The sequence below is a fragment of the Notamacropus eugenii genome, chromosome 1 (assembly GCF_028372415.1).
Source record: "Notamacropus eugenii isolate mMacEug1 chromosome 1, mMacEug1.pri_v2, whole genome shotgun sequence".
In the NCBI taxonomy this organism is placed as follows: Eukaryota; Metazoa; Chordata; class Mammalia; order Diprotodontia; family Macropodidae; genus Notamacropus; species Notamacropus eugenii.
This window is the reverse complement of record NC_092872.1, coordinates 575731742-575749704: the sequence shown is the minus strand read 5'-3', so window position 1 is coordinate 575749704 and position 17963 is coordinate 575731742. Positions and strand designations below refer to the sequence as shown.

General features: G+C 34.2%; 1 long non-coding RNA gene across 2 annotated transcripts in view; it reads left to right on the top strand.

Annotated features, from left to right (window-relative positions):
• LOC140520452 (uncharacterized) overlaps nucleotides 1-11399 on the top strand; it is a 57046-nt gene extending 45647 nt beyond the window's left edge. For both annotated transcript variants that reach the window (XR_011972508.1, XR_011972507.1), the window contains 2 exons: nucleotides 5856-5960; nucleotides 8499-11399. This is a non-coding gene — a long non-coding RNA (uncharacterized lncRNA). The remainder of the gene's footprint in view (nucleotides 1-5855; nucleotides 5961-8498) is intronic.
• Nucleotides 11400-17963: the final 6564 nt, after the last annotated feature.

Genomic DNA, 17963 nt, shown 5'->3' with positions numbered 1-17963 from the left:
ATTGAATAAGTTTGAACTGTTTACTTCCACACAGGAAGATGATACTTTTATCTCTTGAGAATGATATCATTATTATGGCACTTAAAAGGTATATACAGAGACACAGTGCTTGGGTATAAATTGACTTTGATTTGTGATGGAAAAAAGTAAAGAGGTGAAAATAAGGACTGTACTGGGAGAAGACAAAAGGTAGAGGCAGAAAAGGGTAAATTACATCCCAGGAAGAGGTGTAAATACCTATTACAGCAGAAGGGAAGAATGGAGAGGGTGTTGAATATTGTTTGAACTTTACTCTCATTGTATTTGTTTCACAGAGGGAATAACACACACATTCAATTGCTTATAGAAATATGTCTCTCCTTCTATGGGAGTAGTAGAAGAAAGAGGAAAGAAAAGGGAGGGCACTGATAAAAGATAGGGCAGATTGAGGGAGGTGGTGATCCAAAGCAAAACACTGGTGAAGAAGGAAAGATTGAAAGGAGAGAGGAAAGTATAAACACAGGAGGAAACAGGACAGAAAGAAAGACAGTAATTATAACTGTGAATATGAAGGGGATGAACTCTCCCATAAAATGGAAGCAGATAGTAGAGTGGATTAAAAATCATAATCCTACAATATGTTGTTTATAAGAAAACACATTTGAAGTGGGGAACTCCACATGGAGTCAAGGTAAAAGGCTGGAGTAGAATATACTGTGCTTCAGCTGAAGTGAAAAAAGCAAGGTGAGCAATCTTGATCTCAGACAAACCAAAACCATAATTGAATCTAACTAAAAGAGATAAGGAAGGTAACTACATCCTGCTAACAAGGTAACAGACAATTAAGTAATATCAATACTAAACACATATTCACCAAGTGGGATAGCACACAAAGTCTTAGAACAGAAGTTAAATGAATAACAGAGAGAGACTACAAAATTGTACTGATGGAGGATCTCAAACTCTCCCTCTCAAAACTACATAAATCTCACCACAGAATAAAAGGAAAGAAGTTAAAGAGGTGAATAGAGTTAGATATGGTAGACTTCTGGAGAAAACGGAATTGGAGAGAAAGGAGGATACAGGAGTAGTACTACCTTTTTCTCAATGGTACATGACTCCTAGAAAAAAGTGTTTGAAAACTGCTGTGTTATTTTGTTAATCCTGATGACCATGTGTTGTCATAAACTGAAGTCTTGAAACTTAAGAAACTCCCAGGTTTTCCTGGAGTAGAAAAATATTTAGCTTTCCCTCATCAACATGAGATTAGTAATTATACTATTTGTTTTCTGTAATATTATAACCAATTTATAAGTTATTTTAAAAGGTAAAATTGATAATTCATCACCATGTGACAAAAGGTACAAAGAAAAGACCTTGTAAAATCTTCATATTTGTAAACTTACAAGATTTCTTGGGACCATCTGGTCATCAACTCATAAAAGTTGTGGAAGAGCTTGCTGTGTTTTTCAAAGTCCTACTGACTAAACAGGATATAAATATCCTTTGTACAAGATAGGGATGAAATTTTCACACCTCCTTATGGTGTAGTATGACTTTCATCTATGGTTATTTGCTTCTCATCTGTGGAGCTTATGAAGTTATACCTCGAATAGGATATATCTTGAACCAACTTAGTCTTAACAAAGGCTAGTCTTAAAAGATTTATTTTTTGCTTTAAGGGGTGAATATACAATACCTTAAGAGTTGGATATTTGTTAGTCAGGTGGTTTACAATTAGCCATTAGCCTGTCATAACATATCACCCTGCATTGTAAAATTTCTTCAATTCATGCCTCTATTATGTCAGATAAGTCTTCACATTATTCCTCTTCATTTTCCCTTTTTCTACTGCATCCCTCATTATCATACTTTATTTTTTTAAATCATTCCATCATAGCCAAATAATATATGTGCCCATTCTCTTTGTAAGCTATTTTTAACTGTCCTAATAAAAAGAAGGTCTTGTGATTACATTTATCATCTTTTCATATAGAACTGTAATGATTTTAACCTTCTTGATTCCCTTATCATTTCTCTTTCATGTTCATCTTTTTGGCTTTCATGAGACTTGAAGTTGAAAAATCAAATTTTCTCTTCAGCTCTGTTACATTTATCAGTAATGCTGGAAAATCTTCCATTTCATTAAATATTCATTTTTTCCTCCCTGAAGGAGTATATTCAGTTTTCTTAAATAGATTATTTTGATTGTAATCCTAGCCTCTGCTTCTAGAATATAATATTACCAGCCCTCCACTCCTTCATTATGGAAACTCTTAATCTGGTGTGATAGTGACTGTGGCTTCATGATATCTTGTGTGTATGTGTGTGTGTGTGTGTGTGTGTGTGTGTTATTCTTTGTGTATGTTCTCCCTGAGCTGGGAGCTTTGAAATTTTCTATAACATTCTTGGAAATTTTCGTCTTGGTTTCTGGTTCAGGAGGTAATCAGTATATTCTTTCAGTTTTTATACTACTTCTTTGTTCTAGGATATGAGGACAGTTTCCCTTCATAATTTCTTGAGATATGATAACTAGGATTTTTTTTTAAAAAATTATAACTTCCTTGTAGTCCAGTAACTTTTCAATAATCTCTCCTCAATCTAACTTTCAGGTCAGTTATTTTACAGAAAAAGGAATTTTGCATTTTTTTCCTTGTTTTCCTTTAAAATTTTTTTTAATGTCTCATGGATTCATCAGCATTGACTTGCCCAGTTTTACATTATTTTCTTCACGATGTTTTTCTATCTCTTTTTTTCTCCTTTTGGCCAATACTACTTCTTCTGGAGCTTTTTTCTTAAGTGAATGTTGTACTTTTTTTTTCCCATTTGGGCAATTTTACTTTTTAAGCTGTTTTTTTACACTGGACTTATTTTTCTTTTTACTGCTTTATTGACCATTTGGTCACTTCTGCTTTTTGGTGTCTTATTTTCTTCCATTTTTTGCCTTTTTTACCAGGATATTGACTGGTCATAATTTTCTTACATCTCTCAGTTCTTTTCTGAATTTTTCTGTATATCTTTTTTTTGTTTTTTTGTTTTATTCCCTACTATTTTTATCCTGAGAGTTCCTGAATCTCATGCTGCTGCCTGTAGTATGGCTAGTGCTGCAGTGCAAGTTCCACTATCACACCAAGGAGACAAACCTTTCCTGCTCACCTCTTAAGATATTTTGACCACCCAATCTTTTATTGTTTTTACTACTTTAGAATATGATTTGGGAAATTACTATAGAGTCGTTTAGAGGGGAATTTGAGAGAGCTTACATTAGTGCTTCTCTAATCCACTACCTTGGATCCGCCTGTCTTTTTCACATCTATGTACTCAGCAAGCAAACAAAACATATGTTGATTCAAGTGCTTTTTAGGTTTTTTTGATCTCTTTATTCTGCAAATTGATGTGCATTAATTAAACTGTGAATTTTTGTCATCTACATTACTGAACTTTCTTTCACCCCCATTCCACTTTTCTTATTTCAATGGTCTGTTTAAATTTTCAGGTTATGTGTATTTTTCTTACTTGAACTTCATAACATCCATTTTTTATATTTTTCTTCTAGCTCTATCCTAAGTATACAGTATCTTATACTACATATGAAGAGATGATTTTTGATCAATAGTCCTATGTATAATGAACTAATTCATGCCTCTTAAAATTTAATGAATAAAAATTTTGAGGAATTTGCTTGGTATTCACTGTGTTTAGTTTCTTATGTTTTTTTTTCCCCACGAGGATCAGAATCACAATACAAAAACATGAAACATTTCCTTGATTTACAAATCTTTGATCCCTTTCTTTTCTCATCCTTCTCCATAGTTTTGACATGTTATTCACTATTCTCAAGTTTTCTTCCCCATTGCATTAAAGCCACAGAATATACATATATATATATATATTTAACTATATGATAATTTAATTTGAAGAATCTTATCAATTCACAGAATTTCTTTACTTCTTTATTCTCTGGAAAAAATGTTGGGCCTAATTTTCCTATAATTTTCATGGTAATCTTTTTATAAATATATATCTTGAATGCTACAATACAAAGTGATCAAATATCCCATTAAGTAAGGGTTCTTGTTGCTCTTGTACTCATAATAAAAATGAATTGCACCAATTATAATATCTGTCTCTGCAAAGTCCACCAGGGACTCATCTTGCTATTTAGTGGTAACATTTTTTTTCTGGTTTCATTTGTAGCAAGAATATCAAGAAGCATATAATATTTTTCCTCCTGTAAAATGTTTCTTTTCATTCATTTGACAAAGGACTAATATCTAGCTCTCCAATAGTAGTAATAGTTGAAAGATGGATGTCAGAACTGTGTGATTATTAACTTGGTCAAGCTACTGTTCTGTCCCTCCACTACCATCAGTGAAGAAGGGGAAGAATACTCTAGAGAACTGAAGGATATTTCATATATTAATAATTTTTATATGATGCTAGTGTCAAAGAATTCGTCATCAACTAACCTACTGGAAATGATTTTCACTGTACGTAGCCAGAATAGCCTTCAGAAGCTTGGTCTACTAAGGATCATACCAACACAAGAGAAAGTATCAGATCTTATACTCTGTTCACATAACATTTGAGTAGCCAGAATATACAACATGTAGGACTATGCTATGGCCCAGTATTAGGGCTTCTTGAGAAGCAATTATTAACTTTTTATTGTGAACATTTATATCATAGAAATCAGTAAAGGCTGTATATTTGGATTTGGTTTGTGGTTTTATTGATTTAATGCGTTTAACAAAAAGTAGTAGAGACAATGCTCAAACTGTTTTTTCTTGGTGTGCTGGTGATTGGGTCACAATTATCACAGGCTTGCATGAATGGTATTCTTTAGCCCTGTATTTTCATTTGATAGCAGAGGAAATATATAGACCAGAAAGGGAAGGGATTTGCCAAATGTCACACACAGAGTTTGAGGAAGCTCTTTGCTAAGAGAAACCTCCAACCTTCTTTTACTGATTGATTTAAGGCTGATGCGTTTGATCAAATAAACTTGTGCCACAATTCTTAAAGTATTTCTTTACCTTCTATGCTTTGCTGCTTTTGAAAAGAAAGTGTTTTTTTCATTCTAGTAATAAATATTGGCACTTGCATGCCCAATATTCCTCCAGAACCCTTTCCACCATTTCTCTGTATTGGTCTTCCCCTTTCTCTGTAGCAAAAGATGTTGCCCTCCAAAAAATGCCACAGAGTGCTGCCTGTTGAATGGGTAACCTTGCAAAAGCAGAAGTTATATACTGGGAAACAAGATCTACGTTAATTCTTTGTTAGAGGAGTTACTATCCAGCACATGCCTCCCTACAGTGGCTAAGAATCAACCCACTATTTCCTTCCTAATAAGAATTTCAAATTATTTGGCCACCAGTTTTGTGGATTGGTGATATTCTCAATGGGTTCTCTAGGAAATCTGTTGAGAAATTCTTCATCATCTCCAGAAGGTGTGATACTAGTCCAGAGCCATCTGCATAAGAAGTAGCAGCTTGGGACAGAAATACCTTGAAGCTTAAACATTCAACTTAGTCCTCCCCTTCCCAAATCATTTACAGCCAGAAATAGAGAGAAAGGACCACGTAAGTTGAGCTTTCCTGAAGTTAAATAACATGGGTTTATTTAGAATTTCACTGTGGATTGTAACACTTGCATATAAATTTTAATGCCCTATTGAGTAATATCCCAGCCCTATAAATACAAAGGTACTCTTGGTTCTTGGGAAGGTGCCCTCATTCAGCTTCAGGTGTTTAGAACCTAAAATTAACTGAACTTAGATAAGGTGAGTGTGACATGACGTGATCTAGCTGTATTTGTCCTGTCCAGTCATATGTTGTGATAATCTCTCTTTCCCTCATGTCTCCTATAATTTCCAGGTTCCAGAAAAACATTCACCATGAGAACTTTCCACCTTGTGGTTTTGGTGTTTTTTATGATGTTCTCCTACACTGGTATAAAGTTTGCATTTGGTACTCCAAAAGGTGGGTAAGAAAGTTTTCTGATTTGTTTTAAAAAGTGAGGAGCAAAATGTGAACCAGGATTATTGCTTAAACATTTTCACACAGGTTTATCCTAAACTTCTGTGATGGAAGGTGCTTGTCACTCACTTATGGCCATCTTGGGATACACTAATCCCCAGTCTGAGCACAATTTTAGTCATTCTCATCATCTCTGAAGTCTAAAATTTCTGGGAAGATTTTGGTCCTTGCTATTTGCTCTGAAAGTACCATATGTTGGAAATGATTGTCTCCCCTGCTTTTCTGGGCCCACCTATAGAAGCAGCAAGGAAGGGATGGGGTAGTATGCCACTGACCCACCCTTAATGGTTATGCTGATTTCTAGTTAATTTGGTGATCACATCAACTCTGACAGATCCAGTTATCACCCCTAAGCTAAAATTTACTTATCCATTACTAAGTTCTCCACTGACTTCCAGTTTTAGTTCCTTAACTGTCTGTTAATGAAGTCTTGAACTTTATATCCATTATGTATCATATTCGAAAAAATATCTCTAAATGAACTCATCATCTATCCCTCTAAAATCTTTCGCTTCCAAATTTCCTTATTGCTCTCAAGTGTACCATCTTGGTGCCCCTGTAATACCAGTACTTCTTCCAAGTACAATGACCATCCTACTATTCCAGGTTTACTAACAGATGCAATACTCAATTTCTCAACATCTCTATTTCTTTTCAACCTCTATTGAACATCTCTTTCTCTCTTCTGATATTGCTGCCTCATTAACACTAGTTCTGATCTCCTCATACTTGGACTATTGTATTAACCTTGCTGGTTGGTCTACCAGCTGCCATACATCTCACTCTACTCCAATCAATTCTCTATGTGATGACAAAGTAATTTTCTTAAAGCACACCATTCAGTTTTCTCATACCCTTTCCCAAATATATTTTTCAGTCTACTGACAATGATCTTTCTTCTTGTTCCTCGAGTAAGACATTCCATGTCATGGTGCTCTGCATATTTTGACTGGGTATTTTCTATGTCTTGGATAATCTCCCTCCTCACTTCTACTTCACATCTTCTCTGTATTAATTCTTGAATAAGCTGTAAGAGGTCTTTCTCAATCTCTTTTAATTCTAGTGCCTGTCCATTCTTGATTACATCCTATTTGAGCTGTAGGAGTGTAGTAACACAAGATCAATGCTTCCCCCTTCCCCCACTTTATCTCTCAATAGAACACTTTCTCTTGCACCCTTCCAATCACCAAACTAAACTTCTGAGCACACCCCATTCCCTGTTGAACATAAACTTTTGCTCACTTTAAACCCTAAGCCTAAAATGCTCTCAAATATCCACCTATAAAATGCTACCCACCCATCAGGGTCGAACTGAAATACCATGTTTTCCAAGACATTTTCTTTCCCTGATCTTTCCCACTCAAGTCAGAAGACATTTCCTCCTTACTCTGGATTCCTTAGCATTTTACTTGTTTTAATCATAAAATATTTATATTTGATGTTATGTCACTTTATATCTTAACCAACTGTATTTCATTAACTAGAAAGAAAGGGGCTTTTTCAGTCACATGTCCCAAGCACCAAGCACAGTACTTTTCACATCGACTAAGCATAGAATCTTTAATAAGTGCTTCCTTCATGCCTGGGACTGGAAATAGAAAAACAGTTCTAAAGTAGTCCCTTTCCTGAAGAAACTTACATTCTACTGGAGATGGCAATATAAACGAATATAAGTATATGTGAAATAAAAAATAAATCTATGATAACATGGGTTGTCATAATACTGATTATTAAATTCTTAAAATATTAAATACTGACTTGAAGGATTAGGATTGGGTATGTTTAGAAAACAGAACATAAGTTGAGTGTTGAAGAAAATTCTTGCTTCTAGGAAGTCAATGTGAGGAAAGTGTTGATGCTACAAATTGAGTATGGTCAATGCAAAGGGCCACAGATAATTTAATGAGCTTTGTGTTTGAAAAACAAAGAGAAAGTTAATTTGACTAAGCTATTCAGGGAATGAAGGGTTGAAATTGTAATTAGACTAGAAAAATATTTGGGGAGCCGGTTGTTAGATGATTTACGTATCAAACAAAAGAGTTCTATTTGATCTTAGAAGTCAAAAAGAATCATAAGATTTTACTGAGTAGAAAAGAGATATAATAAGATTAATAGCTAGTTGAATGAAATATCACACCCAATCCCTACCCTAATTTGCTTCTCACAACAATCTTGTGATAACAGGGCAAGTGTGATAATTCCCATTTTATAAATACACTAAGGTTCAAAGAGGTGAGATGATTCCAACAAGTTTACTAAGCTAATAAGTTAGCATGGTAGAATTGGAAATCAGTTCTTAAATTTCAAAATCCTGGATTTTTCCCATTCCATCCTAACTCATTTATTGAAAGATTAATTTTTAAAAGTTAAATTAGTGAATATAATGTTTAGGCTGAACTTTTTGAACTCTTTTTTCAGAATACACTGTAACTTCTATGTGGTTATAAAGATTCTGAAACTTTTGTTTTCTTTCGTCCACAGGTGCTATTGAGGATTGTAACGACAGAGGTGGTCTATGTAAGAAAGAATGTCAAGATGGTGTATGGATAAAGAGGTTTTGTCCACATGGCACATATTGCTGTTCATTACTTATTTACCCATCTATTGGTGACAAATAGACAAGAAAGCATGGTCCTTCCAGATTCTGTGGTACAGAAAGGTCAGGAAAAGAAGATGAGAGAAATTGAAAAGTATGGAGTAAAAGTTACTCTTCTTCTAATGAAGAAAATCCCATCGAGGAAGCAAGATTTCTAAGGCAAAAAGTATTCCTGGGTCTTTTTTTTTTTAAATTTCATGTGGTGAAAGGATTATATCACAAAACCAAATTAGGAATTGACATTTTCCAATAGCAAAGAAGGTTAATATTGCATAGTAGATAGAGAATTCACATTGAAGTCATGGAAGACCTAGTTTCATTTCCCAGCACAGTCATATATTCCCTGTGAAACCCTGGAGAAGTTGTAGTCTTCTCAGTCCTCTAGGTTATTTGTTAAAATTTAAAGCTAGACATAAAGTTCACATATGCGTTTGTAGAGGGAATTTCCTTTTCTATAAATTTCCTATACTGATGAAATCCCAGGTTTAGTTCTCCCTGTTTTACTCAACACTTTATCAAGATCCAGAATTTCATTGCTGAGTGTGTTTCATCTACAGATAAACTGTAATGTCTCCACACCTAGGTACATACCTAGCCTTTATAAGCTTTTCTGGACCAAATAATTCATGTTCTGTTTGGAAGTTCTAGCAGTGATTCTCTTAGTGCTAAATGAAGATGAGCCATAAGAGCAGACATATAATACATTCATTACTGGGCTTGTGTTTAAATCCTCTGTCTCTCAATAGGTTACTCTCATAGTTGGTTCACAGCATGTTCAAATGTCTAGGGTCACCTCTATGCTACAAAGAGGCATCAGAACAGAAACAGAGAAGAGATTGATATCTAAACATGGAAAAAAGAAATATTTAACCCCCTCCTAAATATCAGTGTAAAACATTTCAATAAAACTTGCCAAAGAGACTATTAAAGTACATTTATTTTTTTTTCTCCATGACCAAATTGGATTAGATCAGGCATACAAGAATGGTTAAAGATAATGAAAGAAATGAATATAATTGAATATTTAAACATTTAAAAACACAATAAAAACCACTTAGTTACATGAATAGATACAGAATAGACCTTTGAGAAAATTGAAAATTTAAAACATTTAAAATTATAAACATTGAATGACTCTCCTTCAATATGAAAGAAGTATATGTCTACATAACAAGTTGATATCATCTGCAACAGCAAAATATTTTAAGCTTGTCCAATATAGGTAAAAAATGAAGTCCTCTCACTTCTCTAGTTTTAGACAAAGCTCTAGAAGAGCTAGCAAGTAGAGTAAAAGAAGTCAGATTATGAAAATATATAGAATTGGCAGGGAATTCCAAGTTATTGTTATCTAGAGGACATAGTATTTACCTAGGAAAATTTCAGGTAATGGGTAAATAAACTTAATAAGGTAATATTAAATAAATATTAGCTAGGATTTCTCCAGTGCCTACTATGCTCAGACTCTGTGCTAAGCACTTTACAAATATGAACTCATTTGAACTTTGCTATACATCCAGGTGGAAGATATAATTATAATACCCTTTGGGCATTTGAGGAAAGTGAGATAAAGGCAAAGTACTTTAAGCAGGTCAAACAAGCAAGTATCTGAGGCTATATTTGAAATCTGATTTTCTTGATGCCAGCCTGAGCACTCTATCCAGTGGCTCACCTAGCTTCCGGTCAATATTTCAATCTCCTCTCCCCTCCTCCCTCTCAATGATGGCATATAGGCTATAAATATTCAATTGTATTAAAATATTTCCATATTAGTCATGTTTTGAAAGAAGAATCAGAACAATAGGGGAAAATTATGAGAAAGAATAAGTCAAAATATAAGGAAAATAGTATGCTTTAACCTACATTCTGAATCCATAGTTCTTTCTCTCCATAACATTTTTTGTCATGAGTCTTTTGGGACTGCACTGTGGAGAAGAGCTAAGTCTATGCAAGTGGGTCATAGCACAATACTTTTGTTATTGTGTACAATAACAGTTTTGTTCTCTTGGTACTGCTCAGTTCATAGCATCAGTTCACATAAGTCTTTTGAAAGTTTTTTCTGAAATCCACCTGCTCATCATTTCTTATGGAACAGTAGACTTCCAATACATTCATACACCAAAACTTGTTCAGCCATTCCCCAATTGATAGGCATTCCCTCAGTTTCCAATTATTGGCCACCACAAAATAAAGCTTTTATAAATATTTTTGCATATGTGGGACATTTTCACATTTTTTATGATCTCTTTGGGATACAGAGTAGACAGTATTATTATTGTGTCAAAGGATATGCACAGTTTCAACGTCCTTTGGATATAGTTTCAAACTGCTTTCCAGAATGGTTGGATCAATTCACAACTCCACCAACAATGCAATAGTGTTCCAATTTTCCCACATTTACTTGAACATTTATCATTTTTTTTCTGTTTTGTCATGGTAGCCAATGTGATAGATGTGATATAGTAGCTAAGAGCGATTTTGATTTGCATTTCTGCAATCAATAATGATTTAGAGCATTTTTTTTACATGAGTAGAGATTGCTTTAATTTCTTCATCTGAAAACTGCTTTTTCATATCCTTTGACCATTTATCAATAGGGGAATGACTTGCATTCTTTTAAATTTGATTCAGTTCTCAATCTATTTGAAAAATGATGTCTTTATCAGAAATTCTAGCTGTAAAAAGTGTTTCCCAGCTTTCTGCTTCTTTTCTCATCTTGGCTGCATTGACCTTGCTTGTGCAAAAAATTGTCAATTTAATGTTATTAAAATTATTCATTTTTCATTTCATAGCATTCTGTGCTACTTATATGATCATAGATACTTTCATTCCCCATAGATTTGACAGGTGAGGTATTGCAAGTTCTCCTAATTTGCTTATAGTATGAGCTTTTGTATCTAAATCATGTACCCTTTTGCTTTTATCTTGGTATACACTGTAAGTTCAATGCAAGATGATGGTTTACACCTAGTTTCTACTATTTTTCCTGTTTTCCCAGCAGTTTTTGTCAAATAGTGAGTTCTTATCCCAGAAACCGAAGTCTTGGTTTATGAAACAGTAGATTACTAAAGTCATTGACTACTGAGTCTTGTGTACCTAACCTATTCCAATGATGTGCTATTCTTTTTCTTAGCCAGTACCAAGTAATGTTCTGATTACTACTTTATAATTCAGTTTTAGATCTGGTATGACTAGGCCATATTCCCTTGCATTTCTTTTCATTAATTCTATTGATATTCTTGATATTTTGTTCTTCCAGATAAATTTTATTATTATTTTTTCTGCCTCTATAAAACATTTTTTCCTCTTTTGATTACTATGGAACTGAATAAATAAATTCAGGAAGAATTGTCATTTTTATTATATTAACTCTGCCTACCCATGCGCAACTGCCTTTCCCCCAGTTATTTAGAGCTGAATTTATTTGTGTGAAAAATGTTTTGTAATTTTGTTCATACAGTTCCTGAGTTTGTCTTGGCAGGTTGACTCCTAAATATTTTATATTGCCCACAGTTACTGTAAATGGAATTTCCCTTTCTATCTCGTTGTTGGGCTTTGTGAGTAATATACAGAAATGCCAGTGGTTTATGTGGGATTATTTTATGTCCTGCAACTTTGCTAAATTTGTTTATCAAGTAGTTTTTTGTACTTGATCCTTTAGGATTCTCTAAGTATATCATCACATCTTCAGTAAAATGTGATAGATTTATTTCTTCATTGCCTATACTATTTCCTTCAATTTATATTTCTTTTTTTATTGCTCAAGCTAACATATCTAATAAAATATTGAATAACAGTGGTGATAAAGGATATCCTTGTTTCATCCCTGATATTATTGGTAATGGTTCTAGTTTATCCCAACTACAAGTAATATTTCTTGATAGTTTTTGAAAGATGCTACTTAACTTTAAGGAAAACTCCATTTGTTGCTTTCTCCTTTCATGTTTTTTTTTTTTTTTTAAGGAATGGCTATTATATTTTGTCAGTACCCTTTTCTTCATCTATTGAAATAATCATATTATTTCTGTTAATTTTGCTAATGATATGGTCAATTATGCGGATAGTTTTCTTAATAATGAAACAGCCCTACATTCCTGATCCCTTGTGATGATCATCAGGTGATCAAGGGATCACCTGATGCCTTGATAAATTACTGTAATTTCTTTAATGATATTTCACTTAACGTTTTTGCATCAATATTCATTAGGGAAATTGTTCAATACATTTTTCTCTCTTTTGGCTCTTTTTGGTTTAGGTGTCAGCAGCACATTTGTATCATAAAAAGTGTATGATATGATCACATCAATAATAAAAAAAAACATGATTATAGCAATAGATGCAGAAAAAAACTTTTGATAAAGTTCAACACTTTTACTTAAGATACTTGAAAGTATTGTTATAAATGAAGTTTTACTTAAAATGAGAAGAAGAATTCATCTGTAATCATTGACAAGCATTATTTGTAATGGGAAAAAGCTACAAGGCTTCCCAGTTAGATCAGGTGTGAAACAACAATGCCCACTGTCACCAACTTTATTTATATTGGAAAACCTTGCAATAGCAATAATTGAAGAAAAATAAATGGAATCTGAATAAGAAATGAAATGATACAGTTATGTCTTTTAGCAGGTGATAAAATAATAATCTTGGAAAATTCCAAAGACTGAACTAAAAAATTAGTTGAACCAATTAAAATAGCCAGTATACCCCACATTAACTAAATAGGTTCCAGGCACCAAAATTAACCCACCTTTGGTCATAACACCCTCAGGTAAGGGCAGATGAGGAGAAGATAGGAAACAAGAGGAGATAAGAGGAGAGGAGAGGAGAGGAGAGGAGAAGAGAGGAGAGGAGAGGAGAGGAGAGGAATTGTTGAATTGCCCAACTGGAACTGACCACCTGGGTGGTCATTCAGGCAGCTTGGAATACTCACAGGTTATTGTTTGTCTTTTGTTCTTTTTAAAAAATTTATTTATTTTCAATTATCTACATTCACTGACACAGAGTTTTGAATTTCAAATTTGCTCCTCATCTCCCTCCTTCCCACACCCCACACATGCATATACTTAAATAAATAAACACACACACACATACATACACACTAGGCTTCTGGTAAAGTTCCTGAAGTCAGCTTCAGGTATTTAGAAGCTAATATTAATTGAACTGAGGTAAGTTCAGTGTTTCTTTATTGGTTCTGATCTTCTTTGTTTGTTTATTCCTATAGTCTATCGATCTGTCATTCCCTCATACCTTCCATACTTCCCAGGTTCCAGATAAACACTCACCACAAAGATTCTTTATCTTTTGTTTTTAGTGCTTTTTGTGATCTTGTCCTACCCTAGCATTAAGTATGGATTAACCCGTATAAGTAAGAAAAGATTTTTGTTTGTTAAATGAAGTGAGGTAGCAACATGTGAAATGTTATCATTATGCAAATTTCTCATGTAACTTCATCTGAGGTACCAGAAGGTTGACATTTAGTTTTGGATTGCTTGGGACTCATTAATTCCCACACTGAGCACAATGTCACCCATCCTTATGGTGTCAGAAGTCTAGGGTTTCTGGGATGATGTTTGTTTCTTGTTAATTGCTCAGAAAGCACTAAGTGCTAAAGCTAAGTGCTTCCCATGCTTTTTAGGTCTACCATTTGTAGTGATAGTGAAGAGAGGGAGATAGTGTACCACTGTCTCACACTTAGTGGTTATGAAGATTTCTATCTAACTTTGTGAACTCATCAACTTCATAAATCCAGTTATAATCTCCAAGCTTATGATTCTCAAATTTACCTAAACAATTCTAACTTCTCTACTCTCCTACAGCTTTTTCTTACTCAACCACTTAATAATGACATTTCCAAGAGAATATTCAGTAGATATCTTAAACTCAAAATGTCCCACAGCAGATCTTTCCCTAAACAACTTCTCTCTTCCAAATTTTTTATTATTGTCAAATGTATCATCTTCGTGCCCTCGTAATGCCAGTACTTGCTCCAACTGCTATGAACATCCCAGTCTTCCTGTCTCACAAACAGATATAATCTTTGATTCTTCAGATTTGCATGTGAATTATGTAGAACATTTAAACATCAGCTAATTCCAATATTAAATACATTATTTGAAATAATAGTCAAAGAGGGGATCGTACCAAATTCCTTTTATCTAACAAATAAAATAGCAATAACTAAACCTTGAATAGTAAAAACTGAAAAAGAAAATTTTAAAACAATTTCATTAATTTACAGGAATGCAAATATCCTAAATAAAATACTAGCTAAAAGATTACAATAATAAATTAGAAAGATTATACATTGGGAGTAAGTGGGGTTTATACCAGAAGGACAGGCATAGCCTAATATAAGGAAAACTATTTATGTAATTAATTGTAACAACAATAATTTTATAAATCGTCTAATTATATCAATAGAAGTAGAAAAAGCTTTAATTAAGCACAACACTCATTTCTTTTGAAAACTCTTGGACGTATAACTATAAATCGTTTTTTCTTTAAATTGATGAAAAGCAGCTATTTAAAACCATAAACATTCATTATTTGTAATTAAGATAAGCTAGAAACTTTCCCAGTAAGATGAGTTGTGAAACAAGCATGGCCCATGCAACCAATATTATTCAACATTGTATTCCAAACCTTAGCAATAAGAAAAAGAGAAAAAAGAAGAAATAGAAGGAATCCGAATAGCTACTGAGTTAATAAACATATTTCTTTTTTCAGATGATAAGGTGATATGCTTGGAAAATCACAAAGACTGAAATAAAAAGTTATTTGAAAATTTTAATGAATTTATCATGGTAGCAAAGGGTAAAATAAATCCATATAAATCATCAGCATGCCTGTATATCACAATCAAAATCCTTGAAAAAGAGATGGCAAAAAATACACCATTTAAAATAACTCTAGGTAGTATAAAATACCTAGGAATACAATTGCTAAAATAGTTCCAGGTAGTATATAAAATATTATTGGAAAAAATCTTTTTATACAAAAACATTAGATTTAAATAATTAGAGAAACATTGGTTGCTCTTGTGTAGGCGGGGCCAATAAAATCAACATGAAAATTTTACTAAGCTAATTTATGTATTCAATTCCATTCCATTTAATTTACCAAAAATTTATTTTTGTGCTCTGTGTCCTGTGCTCTGTGTGTGTATGCACACATATGTATATATATATTATATATATACATATGTGTGTGTGTGTGTGTGTGTGTGTGTGTGTGTGTGTGTAATTCCTCCAACTACCCAAATTTAATGGCTTCCAAGACGACCTGTACTTGAACTGGCTGACCACAGCTTTGGACAGCAGCCTGTTTGCCCAGTTCCAGTCCAGAGCAAGTAAAGTGTTGCCCTCCAGCTGTTCTGATGCCTTTCCTGTGTTAAATGTGCTAGAGTTGGTCTTCACTGATTCAACTGTGTCTCCCACTAGTGCCACCCATAAACTTGCCAAGTGGTGTGTAACACTCAACAGAAACTGTACCTATACAGGGGACCTGAACTACAAATATGCAGAGGAGCACTGTGGCAGGGATACTCTCTGTTCCTAAATGCCTGCCTTGTGGAAAGCCTTCTGACTATTGGTGAGAGAGTTTGAGCCTTGTTCATGGATAAGGCCTGAGGGCAAGGATTATTGAGGGTAGAAGGCAGGCAGGTAGTGGCCCCAACTCCTCACAGGGTTGTCTACCTACTCCTGAACACAGAGGGAAAATAGAGCAACTGGGAGTCTCCCTGTTACGTGTGGTCTGTACTCTACCCCATCTGAGTATATCTTCTATGCTTCAGTCTCCACCACACTTTTCCTATATCTGAATTGACCTCCCTGTCCAACTCTTTGCTTAGTGAATTTATATCCTTTCTCTTTCTTATTTTTAAAATTTTTTTGGAAGCAATTGGGATTAAGTGACCTTCCCAGAAGCACACAGATAGTAAGGCTGGATTTGAACTCAATTCTTTCTCACTTCATGGCTAGTGCTCTAACTAACATGCCACCTGTGCTTTCTTTAAAACCCAACGAAAACACTGCATTTCCCAAGAAATCTTTGTAGATTATCTTTCCCTCTTTGATCTCACTGTTGTTCTCACCTTCTGAATGCACTTTCTACCACATTTTAGTTGCCTTGTCATGGCATGGAGAGGACCCTGGATTCTTGAAATGGTATAAGTTCAAACTTGAATGAGTTATGCTGAGCTGGAAGGACTCAGAATGACACTCCCTCCTTCCATCCCTGCCCCCACCTAAATCATTGAGTAAATTTCAGTGATTCCCTTTCACTTCCAGCATCAAAAATAAAATCCTCTGTTAAACCCTCTATAACCTGGCCTCCCCAACCTTTCCAATCTTACCCCTTACTCCCTTCTGTGAATCTGGATGTCCAGTGACTCTGGCCTCCTTACCATTACTCCAACAAGACCCTCCAACTTCTGATTCCAAATGTTTTCACTGGCTGTCACCCAAGACCAATATTATCCCTCCTCATCTCTACCTCCTAGCTTTCCTGGATTCTATAAAATCCCAGTTAAAATTCCATCTTCTATAGAAAGATTTTCTGATCCCCCTTAATTCTAGTACATGTCCTTTTGATCAATCTCAACTTATCCTGTACATGATTTGTTTGAACAGCTTATCTCCCCCATCAGCAGGTGAACTCTTTGAGGGCAGGCATTGGTTTGTTTTATTAATGTTTTATTTTTGCCCTTTTTCTGTATCCCTAGTATTTAGCTCAGTGCCTGGGACATAAGAGGTGCTTAATAAATGTTTGTTGATTTATTGAATAGGAGTCTAGTGATAGACAACTCTTGTTTTCTAAGGAATTGTTTTCAGGTTAGTTTGGTGGTGGTTCAGTCTTGAGGCTGGAACAAAATGATATATTAAAATTGAGAAAAAAATAAAACGAGACAGATACCAAAAAAAAGAAATAAAAGGGAGGCACAAGACTTTACTCAGTAGGAAAAATGTAGTAAGACTAATAGCTATATGAATGAAACAGCAGTCCAATCTCTATCCCAATTTGATTCTCACAAAAATGTTGCGACATAAGTTAGGGCAAAGGTGATGATTTCCATTTTTCAGATGACTAAGCAAAGACACAAACAGGTGAGATGATTCCCACATATTTACACAGCTAATGCATTGACCTGTTAGGACTGGAATCCAGTTCTCAAATTTGCAAATCTCTTTGTACCATTTTTTACCATATTGCCTCATTTACAGAAAGATCAAATTTTAAAAATCAACTTAATGAATGCAATATTTAGGCAAAACATTCTGAAGTCTGATTCCCGAAATAACATAACATCTTCTCTGGTCATAAAGAAAGATTCTCAAATATTCCTTTTCTTC